This window comes from Rhinoderma darwinii, chromosome 11, assembly GCF_050947455.1.
Source record: "Rhinoderma darwinii isolate aRhiDar2 chromosome 11, aRhiDar2.hap1, whole genome shotgun sequence".
NCBI lineage: Eukaryota > Metazoa > Chordata > Amphibia > Anura > Rhinodermatidae > Rhinoderma > Rhinoderma darwinii.
The window spans coordinates 90,455,864-90,475,871 of record NC_134697.1 but is presented as its reverse complement, the minus strand read 5'-3'; the positions used below and the strand labels follow the sequence as shown (position 1 = coordinate 90,475,871).

Genomic DNA, 20,008 nt, shown 5'->3' with positions numbered 1-20,008 from the left:
AAATACACACAAAAAGGGCAGACCTGTAGGTTCTTTTTTGCCATCGAATTCTGTTTCTAAGCCGGCCACAATGTCTGCAAACAGAGCTGAACTCCTTGACCAGCCGGTATGTATTGATGACTCTTGATTAGGTAACCAAGAAGCGTGGTATCCTGGGATTCCGGCACTGTGGAGACAATTGGGACCTGTCTCACTCCATCTGGGACACTGTGTTTCTAAGAATTGCCAAAGCGGAAAAAAAGGTATAAATAAAAAAGTTATAGCTCTTTGAATGTGACTATAGAAAAACGAAAAAAATAGCTTGGTCATTAGGGCCTAAAATGGGCTGGTCACTAAGGGGTTAAGCAGCCACTGGACCTGGAATACAGTAGCTGCTCAGCAGTGCGACTCCATTACTGTCTACAGTAAACCAACACCCCAAGTAGCTGCCGAGAAGTTAAGGTCTGTTCTCATCTGCGTCTATGGCAGTTTCCGTCAGATTTGACGGGAAAAACAATGCTATATGTTGCACCACGCTCTGGCCCGATTCACCACATTGTAAGATAATGTCCTGGCTTTCAGTGGCGTGTGTGCGGCTTGTGTTCTATGTGCGCAGTCCTGGCCAAAAGTTTTGAAACAAATTTTGGTTTTCACAGTTTGCTTCTTCAGTTTTCATAGTGCTATTTGCATTAACTCTAGATTGATATGAAGAGTGATCAGATGAATTGCAATTAATAGTATAGTCATTCCTTGCCATGAAAATTATCTTAATCACAAAAAAAAACATTTCCACCTCATTTCAGCCCTGCCATAAAATGACCTCCTACCATCATTTCACGTTCGCTCAGGAGAAAGTGTTAATGAGGACAAGGCAGCTGATAGAATTATAAGAGTGGACTGGTAGCTTTAAAATGGAAAGGTGCTTGAAATCAGTCTTCTTCTGTTAACCATGGTTACCTCCATGGAAACGCGTACAGTCATCATTGCTTTGCATCAAAAGGGCTTTACAGGTAAGGACATTGCTGCGTGTAAGATTGCCCCTAAATCAACCATTTATCGGATCAAGAAGAACTTCAAGGAGAGAGGTTCGATTGCTGTGAAGAAGGCTTAAGGGCACTCAAGAAAGTCCAGCAAGTGCCAGGACCGTCTCCTAAAGAGGATTCAGCTATGGGATCAGTTTTAACAGCAGTGCAGAGCTTGCTCAGGAATGGCAGCAGGCAGGCGTCAGTGCATCTGCACGCACAGGCAGGTGAAGGCTTTTGGAGATTGGCCTGGTGTTAAGAAGGGCAGCAAAGAAGCCACTTATATGGGAAGTTGTCCGTGGTCAATAGAAGTGAATAGGTCTGTAATTGCGGACCGTAATTACTGTCCGCAAGTACGGATGATTTTTACGGTTGTGTGCATGGGGCCTAAACAATCGATAAACACTAAAGCAGCAAACTTTGGGAAAACCAAAATTTGTGTCAGTCTCGAAACTGTGTCATTTATAGTGACCCGGCTCCAACAAGTGTTACAGGAAGTTGGTTTAGAAGTTTTCCATTAATGAATTACTCGGCTTCTCTAGATGTTACTGACACCATTTTCTTGGATAATATTTGTGAAATATCTTTAGTAAGAATAGGAAATATAAACGACTGTACAGTGTGTGAAGAAGAACAATTAATAAGTGATGGGGGAGGGGAACTATAGGCACTTTATATGAGCTTTACTGCTTGGAGTTGTGCCTAAAATTATTATCTTGCCTCCAGTTTTTTGGCTTTCTTTCCATGTCAAAATAATAAAAATGTTCTTGTTTGATAATCGCTGCGTCAAAATTGTCTTTAAAAAGAAAAATAATATCACATCTTTGTAATTTAATGGTCTCATTTATTTTTCTACTTGATTTATATTGACTCCTGCACCCTATAAAGAAGCAGTTAAGTGCTGAGTTCAGTAACACTACAGTGCCAGCCCATGCACCTGGGTTTGAAGCTTGCTGCGTGCCGCTTGTGTTGTAGATGGCATTCTCCTTACTTAGGCCTCATGCACACGACCGTATTTTTTCCCACCCGTAAATACTGGCGTAAATACGGGTCCGGTGTCACACGTATTCGACCCGTTTTGCACCAGTATTTACGAACCCGTGCCCGTAAATATGGGTCCGGTGTCACCCGTATTCCACCCGTATTTACGGGCAAGTTTTTGGCGGCAAAATAGCACTGCACTAATCGGCAGCCCCTTCTCTCTATCAGTGCAGGATAGAGAGAAGGGACAGCCCTTTCTGTAATAAAAGTTAAAGAAATTCATACTTACCCGGCCGTTGTCTTGGTGACGCGTCCCTCTCTTCACATCCAGCCCGACATCCCTGGATGACGCGGCAGTCCATGTGACCGCTGCAGCCTGTGATTGACCTGTGATTGGCTGCAGCGGTCACATGGCCTGAAACGTCATCCAGGACGTCGGGCCGGATGTCGAGAGGGACGCGTCACCAAGGCAACGGGCGGGAGACCAGACTGGAGGAAGCAGGAAGTTCTCGGTAAGTATGAACGTCTTTTATTTTTATTTTTTACAGGTTTATGCTGATCGGTAGTCACTGTCCAGGGTGCTGAAAGAGTTACTGCCGATCAGTTAACTCTTTCAGCTCCCTGGACAGTGACTATTTACTGACGTCGCCTAGCAACGCTGCCGTAATGACGGGTGCACACATGTAGCCACCCGTCATTACGGGAGCTCCATAGACTTCTATGGACTGTCCGTGCCGTTATTACGGCCTGAAATAGGACATGTTCTATCTTTTTCAACGGCACGGGCACCTTCCCGTGAGAAAACGGGAAGGCACCCGTCGCCAATAGAAGTCTATGAGCCCGTTATTACGGGTCGTAATTACGACCCGTAATAACGGGAGTTTTTACGGTCGTGTGCATGAGGCCTTATACAAGTTTTCTGGGGATAGAACCTGCATGTTCCTGACTCTTCTGTTAGCAGAGAACTTTACCAGTGCGTTACCTCTACTGTCGAGAGCCAGCTGCAAATTATTCCAAAGATGACATGTTCTTATTCCTGCTGAAAGTAATGTTTACATTTGGTCTTATGGGGACAATAAGAAAGCCCAAATATCAACCTGAGCTGGTGGCATGGTGCATGATCAGTGTCTAGCCAGTGAGTGTCTTCTGTGTGGTCTCTGGTTCAAATCCTGATGTGTGGTCTTGTCCAAAAGATACCTTGCTGGGTGGTGTTTATAGTGGTGTGGAGGCAGCACAGTGAGTATGTTGCTGCATAAGAAAGTCACTTACATGAATAATGTTACTTATACAGCTGTATTTATATAGAAGATTATAACAATATACAAATCACTCAAACAGGTATCATACTCCATGGGTGGCACTTTGGTCAATGTGGGGATTAGAACCCACGTTGACACAAGCGATCCCTGCACTTAGCTCAGATCACGCAAGCTGCGCTGCAGCTTCTCAACAACACGTCTGTTCACTTCTTAAAAAACAGGGGTAATCGGACTTTCAACATTTCAAACTTTAGATCATATAGGGTGCATGATAGCATGGTGGCTTTGGGATTAAGTGCCTAGACCAGTTATGGAGTTAGCCCATGTGCCAGGGTTCATATCTTGTTGCATGGAGCTTGTGTGGTAGGTGGCATTCTCCTTACTTATACACGCTTGCTGCCTGTGCTTAACGGTGACAATGTTTTTCCAACAATTTTGTCAAGCAGCTTACGCTCAACAGGGCAAAGAATTTCTCCTTTAAAAGAATCCCTCGGCTTGTGAACCTAAACTGGTGAAAAGCTGGAGACACAAAAAGGAGATCCTGGGGATAGAACCCATATGTGCCTGATTCCTCTAATTTATCAGCAGAGAACTTTACCAGCACGCTACATCTGCTGTCAGGAGCTGTCTGCAAATTCTTCCAAAGATGACATGTTCTTATTCCTGCTCGAAGTAAAAAATTTACATTTGGTTTTATGGGAGACAATGAAAAAGCCCAGAGATCAACCTGAGCTAGTGGTGGTATGGTGTTTAAGCAGTGTCTAAGCAGAGATTGTCTTCAGTGCAGGCCCTGGTTCAATTTCTGATGTGTGGCCTAATCCAAAAAATATACTTTGCTGGATGGTGTTTATAGTGGTGTGGAGGCAGTGCAATAAATATGTTGCTGCATAAGAAAGTTACTTATATGATGAAAGTTACTTGTGCAGCTGTTTCTTTTTCTAGAGAGCTGTATTCATATAGTAGATTATTGCAGATTTCAGCAATATACTCATCACTCAAACAGGCATCATAATCCATAGGTGACACTTTGGGGAAGGTGACCAGGAGAACAACATGGGGATTAGAACCCATGTTGTATAGAAGTGATCCCTGCGCTTAACTCAGACCACGCCAGCTGCACCGCAGCTACATAAAGTCAATTTATCACCTCTTTAAAAATAGGGGTAATCGGATTTTCAACAAAAGAACCATTAGATCACATTGGGGTACAACAGCACAGCAGCTTTAAGTGCTTTCAAGACTGGAGACACAAGGAGTAGAACCAGGGGATAGAACTTGTATGTTCCTAATTTATCAGCAGAGAACTTTACCTGTGTGCTACCTCTGCTGCCAAGAGACAGCTCCAAAGATGACATGTTCTTATTCCTGCTGGAAGTGACAATTACATTTGGTTTTAAGGAGACAATAAGAAAGCACAGAGATCACCCTGAGCTGGTGGTCTGGTGCGTAAGCAGTTTCTAAACAGCAAATGTCTTCTATGCAGACCCTGGTTCAAATCCTGATGTGTGGTCTTGTCCAAAAAAAGGTAAGTTGCTTAGTGGTGTGGGGGCAGTGCAACAAGTTTTTTTGTAGCATAAGAAAGTTACTTATACAGCTGTCTTCTTTTTTCTAGACAGCTGTATTTATAGAGTAGATTATTGCCGATTTCAGCAATATACTCATCACTCAAACAGGTATCATAATTCATCACTCCACATGTGGCACTTTCGGAAAGGGGGGAGCTGCCCAATGTCACCAGGAGACAACGTGGGGATTAGAACCCATGCTGTACAGAAGTGATCCTTGCACTCAACTCAGATCACCGCAGCTGCACCGGAACACATGTATCACCCCTTTAAAAAACGGGTAATCATGCAAGAAAAACTCTACATCTCATTAGTGCTTTTAAGACTGAGGACACAAGGTGGAGATCCTGGGGATAGAATCCATATGTGCCTGATTCCTCTAATTTATCAGCAGAAAACTTTACCAGTGCGCTACCTCTGATATCAAGAGACAGTTCCAAAGATGACATGTTCTTATTCCTGCTGGAAGTGACAATTACATTTGGTCTTATGGGGACAATAAGAAAGCACAGCAATCAACCTGAGCTGGTGGTCTGGTACTTAAGTAGTGTCTAACCAGTGAGTGTTTTATGTGCAGGCCCTGGTTCAAATCCTGAAGTGTGTGTGACCTTGTTAGAAAGAATACCGTGGAGTTGGTATAATGAGAAGGTTCCTGCATTAGGAAGTTACTTACTTCTACAGTATATTATTGCAGATTTCAGCTATATACTCATCACTCAAACAAGTGTCACAATTCTTTACCCTGTCACCTCATAAAAAGCGAGGTAATGGGGCAGATCTTGGCTCCTGAGTGGGGTGGCTGCCCAATCACCTTAATCCTGTGTACTTGCAGCTCAAAGCAGCCCTTAACATCTAAAACCTGCCTTAAAAGAGTCTGAAAGTAGGCAGTTGGATGAGTCAGTTTAGAGTGTGCTTATCCTGAGGCGGAATTACACTTTCATGAAGAGAAACTTTAGACCACATTGGTGCATGACAGCACAGTGGCTTGGGGCTTAAGTGCTTTCAAGGCTGGATATACAAGGAGGAGATTCTGGGGATAGAACCCACATGTTCCCGACTCCTCTAATTTATCAGAAAATAACTTTACCAGTGCGCTACCTCTGCTGCTGAGAGCTGGCTGCAAATTCTTCCAATGATGACATGTTCTTATTCCTGCTGGAAGTGACAATTACATTTGGTCTTATGGGGACAATAAGAAAGTTCAGAGATCAATCAGAGCTGGTGGCATGGTGCATGAGCAGTGTCTAACCAGTGAGTGTCTTCTGTGTGATCTCTGGTTCAAGTCCTGGGGTGTGTGGCCTTGTCCAAAAAGATGCCTTCCTGGGTGGTGTTTATAGTGGTCTGGATGCCGCACAACGTGATTGTCAGTGCTTAAGAAAGTTACTTATATGAAGAATGTTACCGACACAACAGTCTCTTTTTCTAGACGGCTGTACTAAGCGAAAATTTTTCAACAATCTACTCATCACTCAAACCAGTATCATAACCCTTACTCCATAGGCAGCACCTTGGGAAGGGGGAAGCACCCCAAGGCCACCAGGAGGACAACATGGGGATTAGAACCCACATTGTTTAGCAGTGATCCCTGCACTCAACTCAGATCACACAAGCTGTGAGCCAGCTGGACTGCAGATACACAATACCACATTTATCAACTCTTTAAAAATCATGGGTAATCAGACTTTCAACAAGAGAAACTCTACATCTCATTAGCGCTTTTAAGGCTGGAGACACAAGGCAGAGATCCTGGGGATAGAACCCATACACTCCTGACTCCTCTAATTCATCGGCAGGGAACTTTACCAGTGCGCTTCCTCTGCTGTCAAGAGCCAGTCACATATTCTTCCAAAGGTGACGTTCTTATTCCTGCTGGATGTGATGATTACATTTGGTCTAATGGGAACAATAAGAAGCTCTAGAGAATAACCTGAGCTGGTGGGGTGGTACTTAAACAGTGAGAGTCTTCTATGCAGATTCCTGGTTCAATTCCTGATGTGTAGCCTTGTCTGAAAGGATACCTTACTGTGTGGAGGCAGAATAATGAGTAGGTTACTGCATAAGAAAGGTACTTATGCTGCTGAACCATCTTACTTTTCTACTACATTATTGCAGATTTCAGCAATATCCTCATCACTGAAACAAGTGTCACATTTCATGACCCCATAGATGGTGCTCTATGGGATAGGGGGGGAAGTTGAATTATGAGCACATAAGCTGTGAGCTCGCTGCTCAGTGGCTCCACCAGATCATATTATTAATCTCATAGAAAAGCGCAGTAACCTGACATTCAACAGAACTCACTTTAGACCGAATCAGGGAACAAGTGGGCTGCGGGCTGTGGCTGGGGGGCTTAGGGTTTAAGTGCTTAGGCCAGGAACGCTGCAATGTTTGCACATGTCCCTGTCTTAGATCAGTTAGAATCTCTATTATATTCTAAGAATGTGAAATGTCAGAATACTACTAGAGATAATGATTTATTTCAACCTTTATTTCTTTCATCGCATTCCCATTGGCTCAGACGTTTACATACACCAAGTTTGTTTTTTTTCAATTCTATTTTTATTAAAACGTTTTTTTATTACAGATAAATAGACAAACAATCGAGCACAAAGGCATTTGCTAACCCCGCAGGGCGGCTTAAAAAACACATGATATCTCAAAAGCCTGTGTAGCTAAGAAATCTTATGTACATATATTATAGACATATATTTTATATAGTACGGAGTACAAAATGCGGTCGAGACCAGACCGCTTAATAAAACATAATGAAAAGAAATGGAAACAAAACAAAAAGACAGAGGGCGACCTCCAATCAAGGTGTCGTCTGTTATGGAAGATTATTAGAAGTAGCAGGAAGGTAAATATGTAGCAGCAATAACCATAGAATTAGAATACCCAAGCCTTTAGGCCAAAGAGATATCATTATATGTCGCTATATGAGTAGGTGGGAAGGACAGCACACAGGTTATAAAACAATCAGTCTAGATAGCGAGAGAAGGAGTTTGAGAAGTCCCATCCTGTACATTTTATACTTAATCTACCTGTCCAATGTGCGGAAGATCTTTAGTCTATTACCAGATTCCCCCAAAAAAGTTCTTGGACCTTTTCCCGCCAATGTTGGATGTAAGGAGGTTCTATTAGTTATATCGTTTCTATGTGCCCCCAGTGTAGGGAAGTAAGCAGTTTAGCGGCTTGTACCAGCCAGGTGACTAAACAATGTTTGGACAGTTTGTAGTCCGGGGAGGGGACCCAGCAGACGATCGTTTTAGGACTAAGGCTATGTTCACAAGGCAAACTAAAAACGGCTGTAAAATACGAAGCGGTTTTCAAGGGAAGACAGCCCCTGGTTTTCATCCGTCTTTAAAGCATCAAGAGTTTTTTACGGACGTTTTTGGAGCCGTTTTTCTACTTAGAACTATGAAAAAAGTCTCACACACTTCTTTTAACGGGGCTTTTTTTTTTTTACACACATTCAGGAAAACAGCAGCACAGCCATAAAAACAAATTCAGTGGGAAAGGACAACTCCGGAGGGATATCTCTAACTTGCAAAGGATTGACAGTGACAAAGCAGGCTGGGTCTATGATATATTGAGATGGCTCCACAGTGTCCCCCGTTTCAAACGACATGGATAGGGCAACGGCCCTCACATTTTTGTCAGCGTGACGTAGTGCAACACAAATTGGAAACAGGTGAAGAACAGCGACCACCTGGCTTGACGGGGGTTTAGCTATTGAGCCGACTGGAGACAGGTGAGATTCTTGTGATCGGTGTATATCGGGATGGGGTGAGCTGTGCTCTCCAGCAGATGTCTCCACTCCTCCAGAGCCAATTTGATGGCCAGTAACTCCCGATCCCCATTAGAGTAATTGTGCTCTGCGGAGGAGAAAAGTCTCAAGTAATAGCCACATACTACTGCCATTCCTTTGAGGCTTCTCTGGAACAGAAGTGCACCTGCACCAACAGAAGAGAAGCATCCACCTCCAACGAGAACTGCCGAGTCACGTCAGGATGATGGAGGATCGAGGCTGAAGTGAAGGCATTTTTGAGGCTATTGAATGCTAATTCTGCATCTAGAGTCCACACCTTGGCGTTCATACCTTTCTTGGTAAGGGTAGAGATGGGGGCCGCCAGTGAAGAGAAGTTTGGGATGAATTGCTAGTAGAAGTTTTGTATGGTGTATGGACCGCAGGCCCTGAGGACATGGCCACCCCAGAATGGACTTTACTTTCTCAGGATCCATCTTTAGACCCTGATCCGAGATGATGTAGCCCAGGAAGGGCAGAAAATTATTTTCAAAAGTGCATTTCTCCAACTTGGCATTCAGGCAATTCCCCCTTAAATCGCAGCATGGCTTGACAGACATGCCTCCGATGTGTCATCTGATTTGGGGAGAAAATCAAAATGTCATCGAGATAGACCACAACAAAAACATAGAGGAGATCTCAGAAGATACAATTCACAAATTCTTGGAAGACCGCTGGAGCATTACACAGGCCAAAGGGCATAACCAGGTATTTGTAGTGCCCGTCCCGGGTGTTAAATTCCATCTTCCACTCATCACCTTGACGGATTCAGATTAAGTTGTAGGCCCCACGCAAGTCTAGTTTAGAGAAGATCTTCGCTCATATGCGATAAAATAGTTCCCAGATCAGTGGCAAAGGAGTATCTGTTTCTTACCGTGATCTGGTTGAGACTACGGTAGTCAATGCAGGGTTAAAGAGATCCGTATCTTCTTATGGACACCCCTGACTTACCTACCCCCGATTAGCTTTCTAAATGGGAGTCTGACCTGGGTATCTCCTTTGCTATCACACAAAGTAAACGTATCCTAACTATGGCTCACAAGACATCGGTCGGTTCACGCTATCAAGAAGCCAGCTTCAAACTTCTATCTCGCTGGTATAGGACTCCGGTCCGTATACACCGCATCTTCCCTACAGCGTCCCCCATGTGCTGGAGATGTGGACGTGAGAATGGCACCCTCATTCACATCTTTTGGTCGTGTTCTCTTCTTACCTCGTTCTGGGAGGGCGTTAAAAGGGTGATAGGTGAGGTCACAGACACCGGTATAACCATGGATGCGGCCTTTTTCCTTCTCCATCACTGCGACATTCCAGTGGATATCTACAAGTGTTCCTTGCTTCACTTTTTAGTGATGCAGCACGTCACTGCATCCCATTGAGATGGAAGGATTCCTCGCCCCCTGCTTTGTCCCTCTGGGTTTCCAGGATCAACGACCTTATGCACATGGAGGATTTGACCTCCATTATTCACATCTCACATGTCAAGTTTAGCCAAGTATGGGCTCCTTGGATTGCTTTTCAGGATTCTGACTCTTACAAAGACATTATAAGGGAGTTGAGTGTTGCTTAGCAACCTGAGTAGAGCTTTTGCTGAACTGCGGAATGTGGTGGTGGGAATCTCCGTACACTTTACCCCGCTTTTCTCCCTCCTCTGCTCCTTTTCCCTTGTAACTTTTTTCTCCCTCTGTATTATTTTGCTGCCTCCTGAATCGAGCCTTCACGTAGGGGGGCATGGAATCACTTAGATTATTCTCCTGCGTGGGAATAGATGTTTTCATAACAATGTTTTATGTTTATGTATATTTTACATTTATATTTTCTGTGCTTTTGCGTACTTCTGTACCCCACATGCTTGATAAAATGGACCTTTCGGTCATGAAAATAAAGAATTTAAAAAGAAAAAAAGAGATCCGTATTTCTTCTTTACAAAGAAGAACCCGGCACCGGCCGGGGAGGAGGATTTCCGTATAAAACTCCTCTCCATATTCTCCTTGATACAGGCCGACATGGACTGAGTCTCTGGCAAGGAGAGGGGTTATACCCGTCCACAGGCCGGTGAAGCATTAGGAACCAGTTCAATCGGGCAGTTGTACGCCCGTTGATGGGGAAGCATCTCAGCCTCCTTCTTGCAAAAGATGTCCGCAAGCTGTTCAAAATGAGTGGGTAATCCTGTCAATGACTCAGACATAGGAGGCAGGACAGGCTGAATCTGTGACAGGCAGTGGTGGAGACATTTGAAGCCCCATTGGAGAACTTCCCCCGGAATTCCAGTCCAGAACCGGGGCATGAAGCCAGAGCCAAGGCAGGCCCAGCAATACCGGATGGATGGCTTTGGGCAAGATGAGGAAAGCAATCTGCTCAGTATGAAGAGCTCCCACTTGGAGCTTCAGTGGCTTGGTCTCAGACATGATGGGGTCGGGCAGAGGAAGTCCATTCACCGAGGCAACCGCCAGAGTTGTCTCCAAGGGAACAGTCGGCTACTGGAGCTGATCCACTAGGTCATGTTGGATGAAGTTTGCCGCGGACCCGGAGTCCAGGTAGGCAGAGACCTGGTGCGTCTGCTCACCAGACGCTCATCTTTGATATCAGAGGATAAACCCTGCCAGTAGGTAGCCACAAAGGCATCGTTGTTCCAGGATAGCTCTGCCGCCTGGGTATGGAACTGAATGGCATACTCGCCCACAGAGGTGTCTCCTTGGTGAAGGGTCAGCAGGGATGCAGCTGCTGAAGTGACTCGCCCAGGTTCCTCAAATACAGTGCGGAAAGTCAGTAGAAAACACTGTTCCCTGACGTTCCCAGATGGGGTTGTCCCATGCGAGGGCCTTGCCAGTAAGAAGAGAGACTATGAATGTGATCCTTTTGCCAAGGAAATGCTCTGGCATGTGGATCTGACTCTGGTTCAGAAATCCCCTGCAGGTCCTCGCGTCTCTGTCGTAGCGAGGAGGCAGTGGCAGAGAGAATCGGGAATCGATGCTGCCAGGAGTTGTAATTGGAGGAACAGCAGTAGCAATAGGAGCAGGTGCCGTGGCTGCAGCTTGCATTTCCAGCCGATGTGCAATAATGTTCACTCCCTGGGGGAGTTGGTCCTGTCGTGACCGGAGGTCTAGCATATCCGCCCGCATTACTTCTGATGTCATGGTCTTGGTTTGACCAGCGGAGTCCATGGCCTGAGCGTACTGTCACGATCTGTGGATATGTGGACCCACTAGGCTGCACCGCCATTAAAGGGTAGCAGTTGGCCCAACAACAGAGTACCAAGTCAATATAAGGTCCGAGCACAAGGGTACCTGTAATAGTCCAGACAGTAGCAACGGCACAGATGGGACCTAGGCGGCAGGAGATGAAAAACGTAGCAACTGACACCAGATGTTGTGTAAGTCAGCAGTCACAAGACGACTACAACACTACAGATGGCACAGGAACAATCACAGTTACAGTTGTTAACGTTATTTTGGGGGACAATATAATTACGGTGAAACCAAATTTATATATATTTTTTTTAATGTATGACTACTTTTGCACAATAAAAAGAGGTAGCAGGGCACGGGAACAGGATACGGCTAAGGGACTATTTGCAAGACGAACAGAGAAATACAAAACGCTCAGGCAAGGAGTGAAAGGGCAGGACATTTTTTATAGTCCAGGGTGATCTGGGAGTAATTAGTTAATTATTAACGTGCACACGCTGGCCCTTTAAGGCCGGGAATGAGCATGCGCACACACCCTTGTGGTCACTGCAGAACGGGACGGCCGCATGTGCTGGCATCTCCGGGGATGAAGACGTCGGCAGGATGAAAGGGGTCTGCGGTTAGCGCCCACCATTACACACTTAACGCGGTCCATTGAAACATTGGCTATGTGAATGGCCCCACTGAAATACATGCGTCCGTGTGACGGCCGTAGTTTTAACGGCCGTCACATGGACTTATTCTACGTTAGTCTGAATAAGGCTGGATGATTTTAAGTTCAAACTATGTGAATAGCTCATTCTCCCATTCTCTTACATCGCCCGGTTTTGGGCCAGAGTTCTGTAAAAGAAATAGCGAGTAAATATGGGACATAGAAATTTGAATTGTTTGGAGAAACTCCTTGATGATTCTGCACCTCAAGCCGAATCTAAGTGGAGAAGGTATAAAATGCAGTTTGTCTACAAGATAAACCATGCAAAAACGTTAGTTCCATATTGTCACTTCCAGGTAACAAAGAAGAGATGTCTATAAGAGAACCTCGGAAACAAATGTCTTTAATATGGGACCTGAGAAGTTGGGACCAGGGAGCCGTGATGTCCACGAATTCATCCGATTATTCCAATCTGCATCAAAGGGACATATCACTCGTGCTTAAAGATTTTGTCAGGTGTAAGTTGACCTTAATCGGGCCCCAGTAATAGCACAGAGTACATCCCGTTTCTGGTGAATTAATTTGGACTTCCACAGACAGGGGATAGCTCGCGATCCTAAGAGCTCTCTATATTCCCAAGTATGGGAACAGGAGATGGAGAGACCAAATCCAGCCAACGGGAAGTAAGATTTGCCTTATAATACATATAAATATCAGGGATTGTGTCTCTTTTTCTGTGTTGGGAGGGAGTAAGCTGGTCTGGGACGTCTGCTGTTCCATAGGAAGGAGGAAAATAAACGTTGAAGATGGGTAAAGAGGGATTTAGGAAGTTCAGTGGCTACAGTTTGCAGTATGTCGAGAATTTTGGGCAGGACAAAGGTTTTCAATATATTCTACTGACCCATCTAGGAAGTATAAGAAAGTCTGAAATTTGTGATTTAAAATTAGATAGCAACGAAATATAGTCAAGAGGATATAAAAGGTCGGGCTTAGCTGGAATCTGTACACCCAAAACCTTAATAGACTTAGGAGGCCACATGAAGGGAGTGATGGGTGTCAATGATCTAGTAGCAGAGGAGGGAGCTGACACATTTCACATTTACCCAAGTTGACTTTAATTGTTAGTGACCGCCAATACACCTTTTCACGTCGCGGCATCGGAATAAGTAAACAGAGCAGGGAGCCGTTAAATCTCCCTGCTCTCAGCTGCCAGAGGTAGCTGAGGGCTGGGGGCGTCCCTGCTCGAACGGGTGAGATCGATATCAACATCGATCTCAGCCGTTTAACTCCTCAGATGCGGCGTGCATTAGCGAGCGCCGCATCTGAGTGGTTTTGGAGAGAGGGAGGGAGCTCCCTCTCATCCCACCGGCACCCGGCGATAAGATCACCGAGTGTCTGTGTCGTGTATGGCAGCCAATGGCTTAATAAAGGCCCCAGGTCTGCCTGTAGTGTATGCCTGCTGGGTCATGTCAGAGGCATGTCCTAGCAGATGCCTGTCTGTTTTAAACGGACAGGCAGTAATACACTGCAATACAGAAGTATTGCAGTGTATTATAAAAGCGATCAAGGGATCGCATATTAAAGTCCCCTAGTGGAACTAGTAAAAAGGTAAAAAAAAACTTTAATAAAGTTAACAAAAAAAAGTGAAAAAAATAAATTAAAAACCCACTTTTTCCCCTTACAAAATGCTTTATTATTTAAAAAAAACTAAATAAAGTAAAAAAGTTACACATATTTGGTATTGCCGCGTCCGCAACGACCCCAACTATAAAGCTATTACATTATTTAACTCGCACGGTGAACGCCGTATAAAATAAAATAAAAAACAATGTGTGAATCTTGCCGTAAAAATAATGTGATAAAAAGTGATCAAAAAGTCACATCTACTCCAAAATGGTACCAATAAAAACGACAAGTCGTCCTGCGAAAAAAAGCCCTCATACAGCTGCATCGGCGGAAAAATAAAAAAGTTATTGCTCTTCAAATATAGAGACACAAAAACAAATAATTTTGAAAAAAAAGTGCTTTCACTGTGTAAAAGTAGTAAAACATACAAAATCTATACAAATTGGTATTGTTGCAATCGTAACAACCCGCTGAATAAAGTTATTGTGTTATTTATACCACACGGTAAACGGCGTAGATTTAGAATGAAAAAACAGTGGCAAAATTTTTTTTTTCCTATTCCCCCCGAATAAAAGTTAATAAAAGTTAATCAATAAATTATATGTACCCAAAAATAGTGCTATTAAAAAATACAACTTGTCCCGCAAAAAGACCTTATACAGCGATGTCGACAGAAAAATAAAAAAGTTATAGCTCTTGGAATGCGGCGATGGAAAAACTTAAACAATAGCTTGGTCATTTAGGTTTAAAATAGGCTGGTCACTAAGGGGTTAAAGTTAGAAACTTTGCAAATAGAACAAACCATTGTAGGATGGAGGTAACCAATGTGACAGGGTCAGTAATGAAAACAACGGGATCATTCATGGAGGCTGCAGTGGTATATGGGTGTAATTACCGGCTGTCAGACCCTGTATATCAGGGGTTTTACCTAATCTTCTGGAGGAGCGTTTAAAAAATCAGGATGAAAAGTGCTGGGGAGAGGGGGCATCCCTGCCGAGTAACATTTTTAATATGAAATCGATCAGAAAGTGTACCATTAACCCTAAACTGTTGCTGGCGCAGAGTATGAGCAAAACACGGTTGAGATTAAACTAGATGGGAAACGAAACTTCGTAAGGGTAGCGCGCATAAAATCCCAGTTGACACGGTCAACAAGTCTTTTCGGCGAGAAGAATCAATGGGACCCACTGGAATAAAACCCATGTGTTCAGGACCGATCAGCTCTTTCAAGAACTCTGATATCCCGGCTGCCAAAAGCTTAGACCACCTTTTTACATCAGTATTAAGAGAAATCTCAGTAGGCCAGAAAGCACCGACCATGAGGGAGTTACAAATCTTTATAGATCTGGGAACCAGGATGTCAGAGGATCTTTTGTAATAAGCTGTCAGAAACCCATCTGGACCCAGTGGGATAGTAAAAAATAGGTTATGCAGGCCTGTCCAGACAGGGATCCCGGCCATCAGGAGTCGTGTTGATATTATCAAGGTATTGGTAGTAGAAATTGAATTCTTTAGCAATACTGTCCGTGTGCCAATCAGCGTCATACACTTCTCTCCATTCATTTACACAGCACATAGCGATATACCTATATCGCTATATGCAGCCACATAAACACACTATAACATTACTGCAGTGTCCTGACAGTGAATAAACATTACCTCCAGGCAGGACGTGATGTCTATTCAGAATCCTGTCACTTCTGTAGCGTCTCTGTGATATTTACAGCAATGCAAGCGTAATCTCGTTTGAAATTACAGGTTACATGGTAATCTCGCGAGATTACGCTTGCCTTGCTGTAAATATCACAGAGACGCTACAGAAGTGTCAGGATTCTGAATAAACATCCCGTCCTGGCTGCAGGTAATGTATATTCATTGTCAGGACGCTGTAGTAACGTTATAGTGTGTGTATGTCCTGTTGTAGGATGAAATTGGCTCCAATCCAGCGCTGTCCACAGGGTATGGCGTTGCAAAATGGAGTGATAGCCTTCCTTATTCAAAATCCCCTTTACCTTGTACAAATCTCCCACTTTACCAGCACCAAAGCAACCCCAGACCATGACATTACCTCCACCATGCTTGACAAATGGCGTCAGGCACTCTTCCAGCATCTTTTCACTTGTTCTGCGTCTCACAAATGTTCTTCTGTGTGATCCAAACACCTCAAACTTCGATTAGTCTATCCATAACACTTTTTTCCAATCTTCCTCTGTCCAATGTCTGTGTGCTTTTGCCCATATTAATCTTTTCCTTTTATTAGCCAGTCTCAGATATGGCTTTTTCTTTGCCACTCTGCCCTGAAGGCCAGCATCCCGGAGTCGCCTCTTCACTGTAGACGTTGACACTGGCGTTTTGCGGGTACTATTTAATGAAGCTGCCAGTTGAGGACCTGTGAGACGTCTATTTCTCAAACTAGAGACTCTAATGTACTAGTCTTGTTGCTCAGTTGTGCAGCGGGGCCTCCCACTTCTCTTTCTACTCTGGTTGGAGCCTGTGTGTGCTGTCCTCTGAAGGGAGTAGTACACACCGTTGTAGGAAATTTTCAGTTTCTTGACAATTTCTCGCATGGAATAGCCTTCATTTCTAAGAACAAGAATAGACTGTCGAGTTTCACATGAAAGCTCTCTTTTTCTAGCCATTTTGAGAGTTTAATCGAACCCACAAATGTAATACTCCAGATTCTCAACTAGCTCAAAGGAAGGTCAGTTTTACAGCTCCTCTAAACCGCAAAACTGTTTACAGTGGTGCTAACATAATTGTACAAGGGTTTTCAAGTGTTTTCTAATCATCCATTAGCCTTCTAATACAGTTAGCAAACACAATGTACCATTAGAACACTGGAGTGATGGTTGCTGGAAATGGGCCTCTATACACCTATGTAGATATTGCATTAAAAACCAGACGTTTGCAGCTAGAATAGTCATTTAGCACATTAACAATGTATAGAGTGTATTTCTGATTAATTTAATGTTATCTTCATTGAAAAAAACTGTGCTTTTCTTTCAAAAATAAAGGAAATTTCTAAGTGAACCTAAATTTTGAACAGTAGTGTATGTAAACTGGGCAGAGTGCATCAGGGTATATGTAATATGTGCGGAGTACATCAGGGTATATGTAATATGTGCGGAGTACATCAGGGTATATGTAATATGTGCGGAGTAAATCAGGGTATATGTAATATGTGAGGAGTACATCAGGGTATATGTAATATGTGAGGAGTACATCAGGGTATATGTAATATGTGAGGAGTACATCAGGGTATATGTAATATGTGAGGAGTACATCAGGGTATATGTAAGATGTGAGGAGTACATCAGGGTATATGTAATATGTGAGGAGTACATCAGGGTATATGTAAGTTGTGCGGAGTACATCAGGGTATATGTAATATGTGAGGAGTACATCAGGGTATATGTAAGTTGTGCGGAGTACATCAGGGTATATGTAATATGTGAGGAGTACATCAGGGTATATGTAATATGTGAGGAGTACATCAGGGTATATGTAAGTTGTGCGGAGTACATCAGGGTATATGTAATATGTGAGGAGTACATCAGGGTATATGTAAGCTGTGAGGAGTACATCAGGATATATGTAATATGTGAGGAGTACATCAGGGTATATGTAATATGTGAGGAGTATATCAGGATATATGTAAACTGGGCAGAGTGCATCAGGGTATATGTAATATGTGAGGAGTACATCAGGGTATATGTAAGCTGTGAGGAGTACATCAGGGTATATGTAATATGTGAGGAGTACATCAGGGTATATGTAATATGTGAGGAGTACATCAGGGTATATGTAATATGTGAGGAGTACATCAGGGTATATGTAAGCTGTGAGGAGTACATCAGGGTATATGTAAGATGTGAGGGGTACATCAGGGTATATGTAATATGTGAGAAGTACATCAGGGTATATGTAATATGTGAGGAGTACATCAGGCTATATGTAATATGTGAGGAGTACATCAGGGTATATGTAATATGTGCGGAGTACATCAGGGTATATGTAATATGTGAGGAGTACATCAGGGTATATGTAATCTGTGAGGAGTACATCAGGGTATATGTATGATGGGCGGAGTACATCAGGGTATATGTAATATGTGAGGAGTACATCAGGGTATATGTATGATGGGCGGAGTACATCAGGGTATATGTAATATGTGAGGAGTACATCAGGGTATATGTAATCTGTGAGGAGTACATCAGGGTATATGTAATCTGTGAGGAGTACATCAGGGTATATGTAATCTGTGAGGAGTACATCAGGGTATATGTAATCTGTGAGGAGTACATCAGGGTATATGTAATATGTGAGGAGTACATCAGGGTATATGTAAGCTGTGAGGAGTACATCAGGGTATATGTAATATGTGAGGAGTACATCAGGGTATATGTAATATGTGAGGAGTACATCAGGGTATATGTAATATGTGAGGAGTACATCAGGGTATATGTAAGCTGTGAGGAGTACATCAGGGTATATGTAAGCTGTGAGGGGTACATCAGGGTATATGTAATATGTGAGAAGTACATCAGGGTATATGTAATATGTGAGGAGTACATCAGGGTATATGTAATATGTGAGGAGTACATCAGGGTATATGTAATATGTGAGGAGTACATCAGGGTATATGTAATATGTGCGGAGTACATCAGGGTATATGTAATATGTGAGGAGTACATCAGGGTATATGTAATCTGTGAGGAGTACATCAGGGTATATGTATGATGGGCGGAGTACATCAGGGTATATGTAATATGTGAGGAGTACATCAGGGTATATGTATGATGGGCGGAGTACATCAGGGTATATGTAATATGTGAGGAGTACATCAGGGTATATGTAATCTGTGAGGAGTACATCAGGGTATATGTAATCTGTGAGGAGTACATCAGGGTATATGTAATCTGTGAGGAGTACATCAGGGTATATGTAATCTGTGAGGAGTACATCAGGGTATATGTAATATGTGAGGAGTACATCAGGGTATATATAAGCTGGGCGGAGTACATCAGGGTATATGTTATATGTGAGGAGTACATCAGGGTATATGTAATATGTGAGGAGTACATCAGGGTATATGTAAGCTGTGAGGAGTACATCAGGGTATATGTTATATGTGAGGAGTACATCAGGGTATATGTAATATGTGAGGAGTACATCAGGGTATATGTAATATGTGAGGAGTACATCAGGGTATATGTAATATGTGAGGAGTACATCAGGGTATATGTAATATGTGAGGAGTACATCAGGGTATATGTAATATGTGAGGAGTACTTCAGGGTATATGTAATATGTGAGGAGTACATCAGGGTATATGTAATCTGTGAGGAGTACATCAGGGTATATGTAATCTGTGAGGAGTACATCAGGGTATATGTAATATGTGCGGAGAACATCAGGGTATATGTAAGCTGTGCGGAGTACATCAGGGTATATGTAATCTGTGAGGAGTACATCAGGGTATATGTAATATGTACGGAGTACATCAGGGTATATGTAATATGTGAGGAGTACATCAGGGTATATGTAAGCTGTGAGGAGTACATCAGGGTATATGTAAGCTGTGAGGAGTACATCAGGGTATATGTAAGCTGTGAGGAGTACATCAGGGTATATGTAATATGGGAGGAGTACATCAGGGTATATGTAATATGTGAGGAGTACATCAGGATATATGTAATATGTGAGGAGTACATCAGGGTATATGTAATATGTGAGGAGTACATCAGGGTATATGTAATATGTGAGGAGAACATCAGGGTATATGTAAGCTGTGAGGAGTACATCAGGGTATATGTAATATGTGAGGAGTACATCAGGGTATATGTAATATGTGAGGAGTACATCAGGGTATATGTAATATGTGAGGAGTACATCAGGGTATATGTAATATGTGAGGAGTACATCAGAGTA

At 43.2% G+C, this 20,008-nt stretch overlaps 1 long non-coding RNA gene across 1 annotated transcript in view; it reads right to left on the bottom strand.

The window, feature by feature from the left end:
- LOC142663340 (uncharacterized) overlaps positions 1-20,008 on the bottom strand; it is a 49,673-nt gene that overhangs the window by 1,088 nt on the left and 28,577 nt on the right. The window contains exon 2 of the long non-coding RNA XR_012851084.1: positions 24-215. This is a non-coding gene — a long non-coding RNA (uncharacterized LOC142663340). The remainder of the gene's footprint in view (positions 1-23; positions 216-20,008) is intronic.